This window comes from Mycteria americana, chromosome 10 (genome assembly GCF_035582795.1).
Source record: "Mycteria americana isolate JAX WOST 10 ecotype Jacksonville Zoo and Gardens chromosome 10, USCA_MyAme_1.0, whole genome shotgun sequence".
NCBI lineage: Eukaryota > Metazoa > Chordata > Aves > Ciconiiformes > Ciconiidae > Mycteria > Mycteria americana.
Genome location: NC_134374.1, coordinates 8,561,733 through 8,575,829, shown reverse-complemented (window position 1 = coordinate 8,575,829; position 14,097 = coordinate 8,561,733). Strand labels below are relative to the sequence as shown.

General features: G+C 37.3%; 1 protein-coding gene across 3 annotated transcripts in view; it reads left to right on the top strand.

The window, feature by feature from the left end:
- Window positions 1–14,097, top strand: part of COL4A6 (collagen type IV alpha 6 chain) — a 143,142-nt gene that overhangs the window by 1,232 nt on the left and 127,813 nt on the right. The gene's annotated exons all lie outside the window — the stretch shown is intronic.

Here is a 14,097-nt window from a genome sequence, read left to right as displayed (position 1 = left end):
CTCTTCTCAAACCTTTCTGTTAAAAGCTGACCCTTTAGATTCTTGCTCGCAAGGGATCCAACCCAGAACACCTCATAACTAAGTAAAAGTGATGTGAGAAATTAAAGGATTAAGCTGTTAAGCGTTGTATCAAGGTTCATGACTATCAATTAGTAAATGTGTTTTAAATTCCAAGTTGGCATACAGAAGCAATGACTTTATGATCTGTCAGTCTGACAATTTTATGACATAAATACAGATTTTCTCTTGCTGTTCCTCATTAATGTTTAAACAGATTAGTAAGGGATCGCAGGCATTTTAAATGTTCATAATTTTACTTTTTTTTGGTGTCGTAAAAGTTTTTCTGCAACTGGGCTGCTGAAATTGTTAGCCCACTCAACTGTAGTGAATAAGAGAGTCCTTTGGAAAATCTGTAGCCTAAATTAAGTGTCCAACCGATGTACAGTCAGCAGTTTAAAAAAATCTCTTTGTTATATTGTGATGTAAATGAAGATTGTACAATACACTAATCTTTGTGGTCTGGATTTTATAGCACATATGTCATAATGAATTCATGGAAGTAGTATAATATGTTTTAAGCATGTTTATTTTAATTCAACTTCTAACAGACATCTAACAAAAGCAGTTAAAACATGAGTTCTTGATTTGTCAGCCAATGTTTTTCTACTGCTTTTGCTACTCTTTTGATTAAAATTTTAAGGATTTAGAACCTTCCTGTGTAACTGAGAAGAAATCTTTTGGAAAGGCTTTAATAGCAGAGGGGTTTATACTTTCATGAATATGAAAGGCTTTTGGTTCTGCTTTGCACTTTTTGTAATCAATTGCACTAGTAGAATTTCATCATCCTGATCAGGTGGTAGTTACAAGCTCTAATCTTCTCAAAGATTAAAAGATTAGACAATGTGGGAAGCTGTGAGAGTTTCTTTTCTTTTTATGTTTTTTTCTTCAACAAAACCAAGAACTGCTCTTCTGAGTGTTCTTGCTGCAGTGGAATCTACATGGAAATGACTTTTATAAAGCAAGTATTTTCAAGGCTTTTTGAAACAAATGTGCTACATTTTGCAGTCATTTTTATAAATTTGTGCAATATGTCAGTGAAATTATTCCTGATTGATGCAAATGTAACTGTCAGCAGGTTTTTAATTGTTTGCTCCAATTTTGCTTCATACCTGTTGGAAAGCACATCTCTTAAGCAGTCAGATTTTTGTTAGTTCCTTGACATGTTTCATTGCCTGTAAAGGAACTTTGTCAATTTAAGTCTATTGCAATGAGTAAGATTAATATCTACATGCCATTTCTAAGTCTTTCTGCCACTTTTCTTCAGGGTTAGAAAACAAGCAAAATCTTTGTTGTGTAATCAGTCTAAAAGTATGAAAAAGAATCAGAAATAGGTCCTTAAAATACTTTGGTTTAGTGCTTTATATGTCTAAGCAGTTAATGCATTTAATTATTCTTATTAAAAATGCTGTCAAACATGCTCAACAGGAAAGATACACAACTATGTTTTTGTCAACTTTTCAGATACAGTAGTAGGTAAATGACCTTCTGGTATCACTGAATTAAAAACACACCCTAACACCTTCCAGCATGAAGTAAGCTGTTAAGAGAAAATACTAGTGGTTGAAATTGTTTTTGCAGTAAGCAGAGCTTTTTTTAAGAAAAGCAGGATCTTTGAAACATTTCTTAGTAGTCCCCTGCTATATAATTTGAAGTGACTGAGCATAGTGAAGTACAATGTTAATAAAATGAGGTTAAAACTTTAGGTTAATAAGGAATAACAAAAACTTCTAGAAGACTATTCGCAGACACAGTCAACTATTAAAGCACTTGTTGCTGAAGGTGATGTGATTTATAACTTCATTCATCTTCTCTTTCTTTCAATTAATCTCATTTCAATAACTTATCTGTTGTAAAAGAAACATCCTAAAATATTGTACCAAGTTGTTGAGCATTCTTCAGGAATGTTCCTGTGGACGTGACTAGTAGGCAGTGGCTGGCATGTCAGGCCAGCATCTTGAATAAAGTTGTATCAAAGATGGCTTTGACTCAGAGGTCTCAATTATAAGGTGTATATATATTATAAGAGGTTATCCCTCCCTCTGTAAGCCTAGGATTTTAAAGTGTGTCAGAATTAATTTCTCAGCTTGTACTTATTTTTCCTGGATATAAATGATGATATATTTTGAACGGCAGTACAAAATTAGTCTTGTAATGCAATCTACATTTTCTTGAGCTAAATGTTGAAAACATGGATGTCTTCCTGTTACACATGGGGTTACTTTGCAGAGAGATTGTTACCTCATTTGTAGACCAATTGCTGATAGTGACCTAAGAGTTTCCCCTAACAGCTTTCAGCTGAAGTCACTCCAGAAGCTATGCTTCATTCATGTTTTCAATCTTTTATTATTGGTAATTTGCATTAATCATGAAACAGGAGTGTCAGTACAAGATGCTGTGCAAGCATAAAACATAAATGTAGTACTATCTTCAAGACATTCATTACACTGTAAGACAAATGACAGAAGTTGGCCCAGAGCTGGGGGAGTAAGACAAAATGTTGAACAGTGCTAGAGAGGCAGGTGTTTGCCTCGGCTAATTGCTGTCTGCCTCTGAGGCTTTTCCAGGCTACAGGGCAAAAGGCAGTTTTTAGAAGAGGGACTTCTTTTAAAAGGATAATCAGAGTTTTGCTGATGTTTCTGGGATATCCTGTCATAAACGTGCAGTAGAGCATGAGATGAAAATGGTCACAAAGTCTAGAGACAGCCTCTTGCAATGAAATTTGGGGTTCTCATCTCTTCACAAAGCTCTCAGCTGAGCTGCATCATAGTCCTAGCAGTCATTCTGTGCCCACTTGAGAGCATACCTGAGGTACAGGTGAGATGATAATTCCTCATTTGTTTCCTTTCTGCCACTATTCAGCTAGTTGAGCACACCTGGGATATTGTGATAGAATAGTCTTGATGTGATATCCTGAGGAACTACTGTTAGGACTTACTGTCTGACATGTTCTCTTGGAACGACTGAGCTTTCAGATAGAGTTCAGTTAGCTTTTATTTTATGAGTCTGGACTTCATGTACTATTGAAACTCGTCCAAATCTTCTGGGTTTTTTTTTGCTAATAGATGTGCAGATTAACTAGAGATACCCACTTTTTCTACTGCTTAGTATCTTGTTCAGCAGAACCTCTACAGTATCCAAGTAAGGCAAATAAAAACTATGTGCCAAGACCAGTTCTGGGCACTCTGCTCTATTTTGAGTAACTGAAGCTCTGCTAGTTTATGACAAGCTTGCCCAAGTGATTTTATTTCTCTCTTCTCTTAATATGTCCCAGGTTTTCTGTGTGATTGTTTTTTTTTTTTTTTTTTAATCTGTGATATAAATGTTTCATAATGTCTTTTAATATGTACTGGACCAGCCTAAGGGAACCAAGCTCATTGTTTTCAGTGGCCTTATGCCAAAAATAAATTTGGTCCCACAGCTCTGACAGAGGGAAAAAATAGCTGTTTAATTATGGATATTTAAAAACAGAGTTGCAGCTCTCATCATTCCACTTTCCACAATTCAGTTTCTGCAAATATGATCTTATCCATTAAGACCTATTTAAAAAGTTTTTTTGTTTCTTTGCCATTTTAATCAGTATTCATAAGTATGCAATCTTTCTGTAGTTTGACTTTTACTGCTATAATATCTTTAGAAAGCAGTGAGCTTTATCGGGAAAGAAGTAATATCTGTAGTAAAGCTACTTGTGCAAGGAAGGAGCCTACAGAATTCAAGAAATAACATAAAATACAAACCTAATCTTGTAAATCTCAGGATTTGTTTACTGGATAAGGCAGCTTCTAATCTGTAAGAATGCACGGGTGTACAGGCACTTTTTTGGTGAAGGTTCGCGTACTGCATTGAGAATAGTCATTCTGCAAAGGTCAGGTTTGAATAGTAATAGGTCTATAGCAAAATAGAGAATTGTTCCCTGGTTCTGTAGCAAAATAGTGAGAATTACTTTTAAATAAATATAAGAAGCAGACAGTTCATAACAGTGCTAATTATCTAGCCCTTACCAACACACGTTGAATTTTGTGGAAAATTTTCATTTAAAGTTGAATATCCCTTTCTCTCCTATCTGAACAAAGAATTGTTTATTTGCTGAATATTTTCTGGGTGCTAAAGATAATTGAGCATAAAATGTGGCATTTTATTTGGCACTCAGATACTGTGTTAGGTCACAGCAGCTATGAAATGAAATAACGCGTGTGCTTGTGTTCTGAAGAGCTTTTTTCATATAATTATCCATTTAAGGTTGTGGCTGCCTTTTGCATAGGTGGGAGAGGCAGTGTGACCTGAAGAAGTGTTTTATTTCCTCTTCTGGACAAGCCAGCTTTACTGCCAGCCACCACATTCCCCTGACTTAAGAACTGCTATCAGTAGGTCATGCTGGTGTCCCTAAAGTAGGCAGGGCACTTCACAGTGGGGCTTCTCTACCCTTTTTCCAGCCTTGCAGTAGAGACTCTTCTCTATGTGAGTAGTGTTGTGGTACCTTATTCCTTACTAACTCTTCCTCCTGCGGTAACTGCAGTAACATGCTGATGCTTACAGATATTGTGAGAATGCTACAGGTTGCAAAAAGTTGTGATAGTAAAATGGCTCTGGCTTGCAAATCTGTAACTCCACAAGGTCTTAACTCTGCCTCTTTCTTGTTTAGTTTTAGTATAGTAGTCATACTCCATTTGTAGACATAGAACTGCTCCAGGAGGAGAGCTGGTAACTCCCTGACTTGTACAGGGAGAAGAGAGCTTCCTACTCTCCCATATCCCCAGAGACGCAGCATCTGTTCAGACAAGGTTGTCAAAGTATTGCCAGCTCTTGGTGTTTAATCAGGCAAATTTTTTGATCTGTAGGAAGCCGCAGAGTTTTTTGAAAAGAGCATAATTGATCCAGAGGCTATTTACTATTCATACAGATACTCTGCATTATTTCTCCAAGTACTTTTGCTGCTAACTGAGTGCTGACTGGAGCATTAAGGTTAGACATCCAGCTAGTCCCTTGTCAGACAGTTTTGGTTATGTGTCAGACAATATGACCCACCTGGTTTTTGAGCATCTTTTAAGATTAACTTGGAAGGGAGAGCTATAAAACACTGCAAAGCTAATGATTCTGTATTAAACAGTGCTGAGGAAACAGAATCATTATTTCAGAGATGCTAGCCAGTTTTAACCTTTTGTCAATGCCTTTTATGGGATTATCAATTCTTTGAGGGCTATTATTTAGGTACCTCAAAATAATAAAATTAAGGTATTCTTTCTGGGGTAAAAAAAGGGTATTCTCATACTGTAGAGTGGTGTAATAGTATTTTGAGGTGATCATGAAGTCATGGTAGATACAGATGAAAAATTCTTTGCTGCCAGAATCTTGATGTACTTGACCTCCTCTCTTCCTTCCTAAGTGGGTTTGTGTGCCCCTCTGTGGATAACGATTTAAAATTAAAGTATTGCCTAGATACCACTATAAAGTTGTATTACCAGGGCAAAAAAGAAGGGACTTTGGTAACATCTGTGTCTCAGCTTAAATGTTATAATGATGACAAAGAAGAAAAAATAAGAATTTTTTGAAGCTTTGATAGATAGATAATTTTCAAGCTCTCTGAGAATCCAGTCTCAAAATAAAGGACTGCTTTCTTCGTTACTCTGGACAAAAGTAAACTGAAAGTACTTCTGCTGTTACCTGTGGAAGGGGAGGCAAGGTCAGTCTGTGTTTTGAAAGGGATTGGAAGGAGGCCGAGTTGCTTGTTAGAGGGTACCTGCGAAAAGCAGTCTTGACAGTGACTGCAACGTTAAGTATTATTGGAGGAGGGAGATCAGTCATTAACATTATGAACTTTATTTCCTTAGTTTTTTTTCTTTTAAAATATCCCTATAACCCAAGAAGGCTCTTACTCTCCTGAGAAGGCTATAAAACCTAACTGAGCTTGATATACTTCTCCCAGTTTACATGTCTGAGAAGAAAGAGCAGTTAAGAGTGGAATCATGCAGTTCTCATTACCTGTTCTTGCAGAAAGGGAATTTGGAGGTGTAGGCAATAAATCTGAAAATACTTGGAGAAAGCAAATAATTTGTTCCTGTGCTTTTTGCACAGATTTCCTGCAGTTTAGCCTGCCTTGGGTTTTTCCATACAACTTCCCCTTCTGTGATGGTTTGATTTATATGGAAGTCGTGTGGCTGCAGTCCACAGTAGCTGTATTTAACTTTCTACTTTTCAAAAGGTGTTGACATCAATCTTACTACTTGTGTTCAAAGTCATCTTTTCTTTTCAGAATGGATTCCTTTTCTCTCAGGTCTGAGGAAACACAGAGATGGAATTAATATGAAGTCAAAGGAACCGTTCAACGGATCTGTTTCTCCTCTAGCTTTTTTGCCACTTTTTTCACAGTTTTTGCTGGTCGGAAGTGAGTTTGCTGGCCCTCTGATTCTGCTCTTACCTGTAAGAGAGAATTAGCTCTATACCTCTTACCTCTGTACCCTAAAGCTGTAGAGATCCCTATGGTCTGTGCTAGCTTCCCTTCTTCTTGTTGTTTCTGCAGGATTTTGATTAGCTTTGGTTGTGTCAACCTCATTGGGCCACTAAAGCAGCACCATCCAGTTTGCATAGTCTCTGTACACTTGGTTACCTTAATATTGAGAGAATCAATACTGTGAACCAAATTGGGCTGATTTGCTTCAGTCCACTGAGATGTCAATAGCTACTGTATTCTGAGTTTGCCTTATTCACTCCCTGGTCTATTTTCTCCTATTTGGCTGGAACCTACTGTACTTTGTAGAGCCTCCAGCCCTTGCCTCAACGTGCTCTTAAGTTCATCTGCCTTTCTAGCTCTCCCTTGTGCCATAGTAGTCTAGGGAGGCTGCCAGTATGACTCCTGGCTGTTAATCCTATAGTGCTTTTTCTGATGCGTCACTCTTAGCAGCAGTGAGGACGTGTCAATGCCTGTTACCTAGGAATCTCTGTTGCACAAATCTGTTTAAGAGGGTTGCACCTAATGTTCGTTGCTTTTCCCGTTACTAATAGGAACAAACGATTCCATCCTTCCAAGCATTTGGCAAGACCTCAGTGTGATGTATAACATAGGTAAAATCTAAACATCATCTAGGTGTTGTATCTGGAGTAATCGGGAACTAGCTAGAAAAGGCAATACACATCAAGGTTTCTGCAAGAAATGAGAGTGATATTTCCTTTTCCTTCAGTTTTGCATGTTTTTCATTTTTCCATTTCCATTGAAGGGGAAAGAGGTTGGAAATAAGGTAGCAACAGCAACATTAACTGTTTCTTTAGCAGTTTTTTTGGCTGCAAGAGAGACCAAGACCTGCCACTTTCGAGAGATCAGGATAAAATGTTTGTACAGAGTCAGCTGAAAGCCAACTGCATAAATGAATTTATAGCATTGTTCGGAGGGGTTGGTTTTGATCCAGAAGGCAGAGGAGAGGAAAATGAAAGTGCAGTTAAACAAGAAATGGACTTATAAATGCTCCTGTGCTTCTTATAATCTCCACAAATTAATTGTCAGTGAAACTGAAAATAATCTTCCTACTTTTTTTTTTGCTAGCAGCATCATTGTAAAGCTCTAAATAGTGACAAGTCAGTGCTTTGTCTTTTCCCAACTTTTTTTAATTACTACGTGTACTTTACCTGTTCACATTGCATCAGAGAGTTTTCAAATCAGCTCCTTATATTCCTTATCCTTTTGTTTAAATCATTGAAGATATTATTTTCTGTTAATGAAGGTCATGTCCTCACAAGTAGTAAGGCTATCTCTCTGTGGACATGAAATAATATCTGGCTCAAAAAAAGAAGTCTTAAACTAAAAAGTATTTCCTTAGAAAATGATACAGTTATAAGAGGAGTGATGCATCTATTACTTGTAACACTTTATTTTTAAGTCTGCTTAGAATTCGTAAGCTGGCAAGTCAGTTTTCCAGAAATGCATATATAAACACATCTCATTACTGTAACAAAGTTAAATAGATTCACTGACACAATGAATAATTGCTTGACTTTCCCACAGAGGAGCAGGACCATTTTAAAGTTGTAATAGTTTTCCTTATATCAGTCAAACTTTTGCTGTGAAGGAGTATGCAGAAATCACTTGCCTGTAGAATATATATATATATATTTTTTTTTTTAAAGCAGTTTGGAATTATTACTACTGATAGAGTGGAAACACATCAAAACAATAGGAAGGTGAATCATTGTATTGTACTTTGAGGATTAAACCTATCCATGAAGCAGGGTGTGACTGAACTGGAAGAACATAGCCTGCAGGAGCAAAAACATTTGGCAAAAAGCAAGCTTGGAAAATTAAGAATTTATAGTAGTCTTCAGACTTTTCCATAAAAGGAGCCTGTAGGCTTTCAGCCTCAGCCCTCCTTGTGAGATATTAGACTATCATCAAAGTGTGTGTGAAGGGGTTGAAAAGTTGGAGCATTATCTGTAAAATTAATGTATCTTTGTAAATGCCTTCTACATGAATTGCAGGACATGTGAAGCGTGGATTTGGCTGGAAGGTGAGGTTGGCAGGTCCTGTATTGCATTGCGCAGTGTATATAACATCTTGCATAGAACATGCTGACTCTTTATTACCAGAAAGGATTGAAGTGTGGTGAGGTGTGGTCTTGTGGGCGTGACTGAGGTGGTCTGCAATAAGCCCTGGGTGCCCACAAGTAAGGTGCTTTATTTCCAGCGTGCTTTTAAAATGCATATGCTTTTTACTTTATGATTCACTAGGGGAATAGGTGTAACACAAGTGTATTGCTTCCTATTTAGCAAAAGTTTTTTCTCTGTTTTCATCTGAAACACAGTTTTTAACAGCCCTCTCTTCTTGTAAGCTTTATACGATGATTTTTACAAAGGAGGAGTAGTGCATTTTTAACCTAATAAAGTAGCTTGGGCTTAAAGTGGAAACTGCCTGTGAAATCTCTTCCTACAGATGGTACTTGGTTTTTTGCTGTGACTTGAAAAGGTGTAAGGCGTAAACTTAGGAAAAACATAGAGAAAAGATGTTAACGGGGTGGTGAAGGGAAGAAGCTTTCAAACTACTCCTGTAACAAAGGTGAAGTATTCTAGTCGCCAAAGTAAATGTCAGATACTTAGCCTACTTTTACCACAAATAGATGCAGGAAGTATTCTTTAAACTCCACAGAGGTTTTAAAATTAAATGAGTTGGTGACCATAAACAGAATACTTTAGATAGTCTCTTCAATGTAGTGATTATATGGTTTGCTCTGTGGTACTTTAACAACCTTAATCTCTGTGAATCTATAATCTTGTTAGGATTAAACCGAAATCTGACTAGATAATTAGAGTGAGCTCCAAACTGTGGATTGACCTAATATCTCGTAGTGCTACAATTTCCATGTGAATGGATTGGCCTTGGAGCTTGTAGAGCGTGGAGAGCCCTCAGCAGAGTCTCTGGGAGCTGAGGGCCTCCCATACCTCAAGTAGTCTGCAGAAAATCACCTCTGAGGTTTTGCAGACTGCTCTTTTGAGACTGTACAAACTGGGGTCTGGGTCAGAACATATCTTTGAATGTCGCAGAGCACATTTTCCATTGAAGGTAACGTGTTTGCAGACACTCCAGAGTGCTGAGAGTTGCAGGATAGGTTGAATCCTGAAATGAACATGCCTGCTAAAGTTACAGCAACAATATTCGGTCTGTTTTGTCCCTTTTCTAGGGTTCATTTATCACAGACACGCATTTCACACTGTTTCCCTTACATAAATACAAATAACGTGTTGCAATTTTAACTTTAAAATACATAATCACTGGTTGCATTACTGTATGCATTACTGTATGTCTTTTACCCCTGGGTCTGAGTGATTTGCAGATGTCCTTCAACTGTTCCTGCCTACGTTATTTTGTGGCAGGCTAAATAATAGTATTACCGTCTTGCACGTGTGAAGAAAGCTTTGCCCCAAGTCATACGGCAAGCCAATGGTTGGATTGGATTGCGACTCCTAGTTCTCTACTCTAGCCACTGGATGAAAAGAGACATTACAGCCAGGAAATGCAAAATATCACTTTGCATAATGATCATAGGTCTATTATATTGCTTTGCTTCTTTGAACTGTTGCACCGTAATTGGTAGTGCTTTGTATGCCCTAAGGCTCTTCTATAAATGAGAAGACTTGTACAGTCTGCTTTTGGAGATCTGGAAGGGTTGAACCTCTAACCAGTAAGGCACAAAACTGTAAGAATTTGATTATGGCTATTTAAAGAATCTCCCATTCAATTGAATTTTCTTCTATGTGCTAACGTGATACTGTGAAGTTTCCAAAGAGTCTGGTTGGTTTTTATCTTTCAGCTTCACACCATCCAGCCAAGTTCTGCACATGTTTCAGAGAGGAGTGGCAAAGATTAAAAACTAGCTAGTTAGTCTCAACTACAGTCCGACAGTGGTAGAGTAGAATTAATTAATGTTTATATCGGATCTCCAGTGCTACTATGACTTTTCAACTCTATTCGAGGATACTTTATGAACCGCAAACCAAAATATTTACTAAGTATTTTGGATAGAAGTAAACTGATGTGACATTTAAAAAAAACTTGCTGTGATTTTGAATGATTTCTGTTTTGTTTGGTTTTTTCCAAAGATAAATCTGATTCATAAAGCAGTAGATATTGAGCAAATTTCAGCAAACAGTAATAGGAATTTAATAACTTTCATTCTGAGCTGCTATTAACAGAAGTGTTCTGCAGCTGGCTGTAGCTGTCCAGGTCTATCTCCCCTTTCTTTCTTACCTCTCAGCTGGAGAAACAAAGGAAAAGGAAACTTTGGGGTGGGTTTGTTTGGTTGTTTTTTAACATTTTTTATTAATCGACTGTCCAAACCTGGAATGATTGTTTTACAGTTTTCCCTGCACGGAAGACTGTCTGCCCAGTCATCTTTGTGCAGTGATACTGGTTACAGATTTTGTTTGGGTTATATGATACCACTGAATTTACCAGAAATTAATTTTGCTGAGGTAATTATATGTTTTCTATATATAATAATGTGTTCTGTGTGTGTAAGAATAACCAGGCAAAATACTTCCAGCATCCATTTCATCAAGATATGTGCTTATAATTTCCATTAAAGAAATTCCAGTGAGAAAGTTATTTCCCTCCTCTTCATTCTGGTATTATGAGCTCACTCACAGGAGGGCAGAGGGGTACCAGGTTTTGGACCTACATTCCTTTGCCAGAGGAATGTGCAGTGAGACACAGGTACAGGCTAGCTCCGTGACATACTTGTTTAGAGGGGCCCTTCTGCAACCCGGCAGCTTACAGATCTCAGATTTACAACGCTTTATCTGCGTGTTTTTGTTTTAAAAAAAATAAAAGAAGAGTCAGCAGGATTAATCTTTATGAAGACTGTTGTGAGTTTTGTTTAATTTTCAAATAATGGATATTGTTTCTTTTTTCATTCCCTTTTTATAGATAGGCAGTAAAAGTGTATTGTAAGACCCTTAAAAGTTGTGGGTGCGATAGTAAAAAAGAAAGGTAGACACAATTAAAAAACACTTGCTCTGCTGTCAGATGTAGTCTATGCTATTGTGTTTAACTGAGGTCAGTGAGAATTTAGCCTGCGCCTTACGTAGCATGTCATTTGGGGCCTCGTTGAACTGATTACACTCAGTTTCTTTTGGAATTTTATTTAGTGTCTGGCATGAGTAATCCTTATTTTCCTTACGTATTGAATATCAGCGGCATCCTATGCCTGATTATTTAAACATTACCCCATACTGTATCAAAGTAACACTAGTATCAACTTGTAGCTTGAAAAAGTTGCAGAAGAGAACTAAAATGCTTCCGTTAAATAAGTTCATCATAAAACTATTATGGGAAAGTAATTAAAATTCTGTTTGAAACCAGATTCTCTCTGTAAGATGAAACCACTACAATTCATTCAATTACTTGGCAGAGTTGTGAAATTTACTCTACTTGCTCAGTTTATATCCGCCACAGCCTCTGCTCTTGATAAGCCTGAAATCACTCATTGCCATCTGATGATATCAAGAAACTGTAGCAGGACATTGACTTCTATCAGATATTTTATAGTTAGGGCAGGAAGCTAGCATTTTGCAGATAAAACATGAGGAGTTGGTTGTAGCATAAAGAATAAGGAAACCTAGATTCTGTTCTCAACATAGCTTGATGAATGACTTCATGTAACTTTCTTAAGTGCTCCATATCATGTTTGTAGCTATCTGTAAAATAATCATGCATATGCTGATCCTGGTGGTCTGTATGTCTATTTATCAAAGAAAGGAAAAATATATTTAATTTTTCTTTCAAGTCATTCTAGTAGAGAGAGCTGCTCTCAGAGGGGAAGGGGAAGGTATACTTTAACTTTAAGACAGGTAACTGTTGGTAACGTGGAAAGAAATTTGGCGGGGGGGGGGGGAGGGAGTTGTATGTGTGCTTATTTGTGTTTTCCTTAAGTTTCCTAAGGTGATACAAGTATTTTGCGTTCTTGATTTTCATGAGTAATCTACCAGCTCTTCTAAGGTGTATGAATAAAGAATCATAATAATAACATACAAAACATGTATTTTATAAAAACTGATCTGAATGCAACTTTGAATTTGAGTTTTAATTTCACAAAACTAAAGAATTTACCTAAAGCTTGTACTTTTCTTTACATATATTCCACTGAGGTCCACTGAGGGCTGGTTAGAAATTAGGTTTACATAAAAGCCTAGATGGTGCCAAACAAATAGCATCTGTGTAAAGCAACAGAACAAAGTTGGTGTTCCTTTGTAAGGCATAATGTAAATAAAAACATAAGTCATATAGTATATTGCCTAGGGATACAGGTGGTTCCAGATTTTTTTCTTTACAAGAGGGTTGGGCTTAAGAGTACTAAGGATTTCATGAGTCTTAATTGTACTAGCCTTAGAATGCTATTGTTTTAACAGTAGTACCTGCTAATTTTTTATTTTAAAAAATCATGCCAGTCTTTAGCAGTCCTGCAGAATTTCCAGCTTTGATTTTTACTGCAAAGAATTTTTTTTTTAATCTTACAGATGTTGGAATCGTGTGAAGATGAGAACATCCACTCTTATTTAAAATAAAATCTCAGTTCCTATCCCTAAATCTTAGACAAAAATTGAGGAAACCAGGAGAAAACAAAATGATCCTAAAAGTATCAGGTTTTCTTCCATAGCTTTTAAGTCAGGTGCTTGGCTGTAGGGGCCGGTTATGTGACATCTGGATGTTGGACTTTAGGAGCGTTGAGGAAATTAGGAGAAGGTTTCCCTGAGACTGGGTTATCTCAGACCTGTCAGTTGTGGGGTGTCTTGCCTCTTTGTATGAAACAATTGGCACCCGGAGCTGTTGGAGTCAGGATCTCTGACAAGCTGGATGGAGATCTGTTTAGATAGGGCTGGATTGAAGAGAGAAAAAAAGAAAAAAAATCATACTTTTCTGGCCTGCAGGATCTGCTGTGTAGGTTATGTCATGTTTGATGCACATGGGACACAGTTAAGTGTTCAGAACAAAGTTCAGCTTTTAAAATGAATTGATTGTGCTGTCTCTAAATATTTTTTTAAATTTCTGTGTCTTTGGATGAGCTGGAGTTTGTGGGAGGAGAAAGGCTGTTAAATGGAGCGAGGAACTCCAGCAGAGAAGCCTGCAGTGCAGGTGCCAGGAATCCTGTTTGCTGCTGCCATTATCTGGCAGGAGGCTGTGCCTATGCCCTGCGTATGGGTGCATGTGTATGCAGGGGAGGAGGGAGGGCAGCTTTTATTGACGGTTCCTCCACAAGTGTCTTGTTATGTCCCTTTCTGCAGTTTAATGTATAATTTCGTGCAAACTTTTACACTTCCAACCCAGCAAATGCAAGGTGTTTTGTTCAATGTGAGGCAGGGAATATTTCTGTAGCTGGTTTAATCCAAATAAGTTAGACAACTTATACCTTATGATAAGATATCTTATCTAACTAAATAAATTAGGTAACTTCCTAGTCCATCCTTTATTTCCCATTTGCGCCGCTCTGCAAGAGTGTGCTTTAAAAGTAATCAACTTAAATAAAATGTGTTTTTCCTTTCAGTTACTCTTTCTGTACTGTTTGT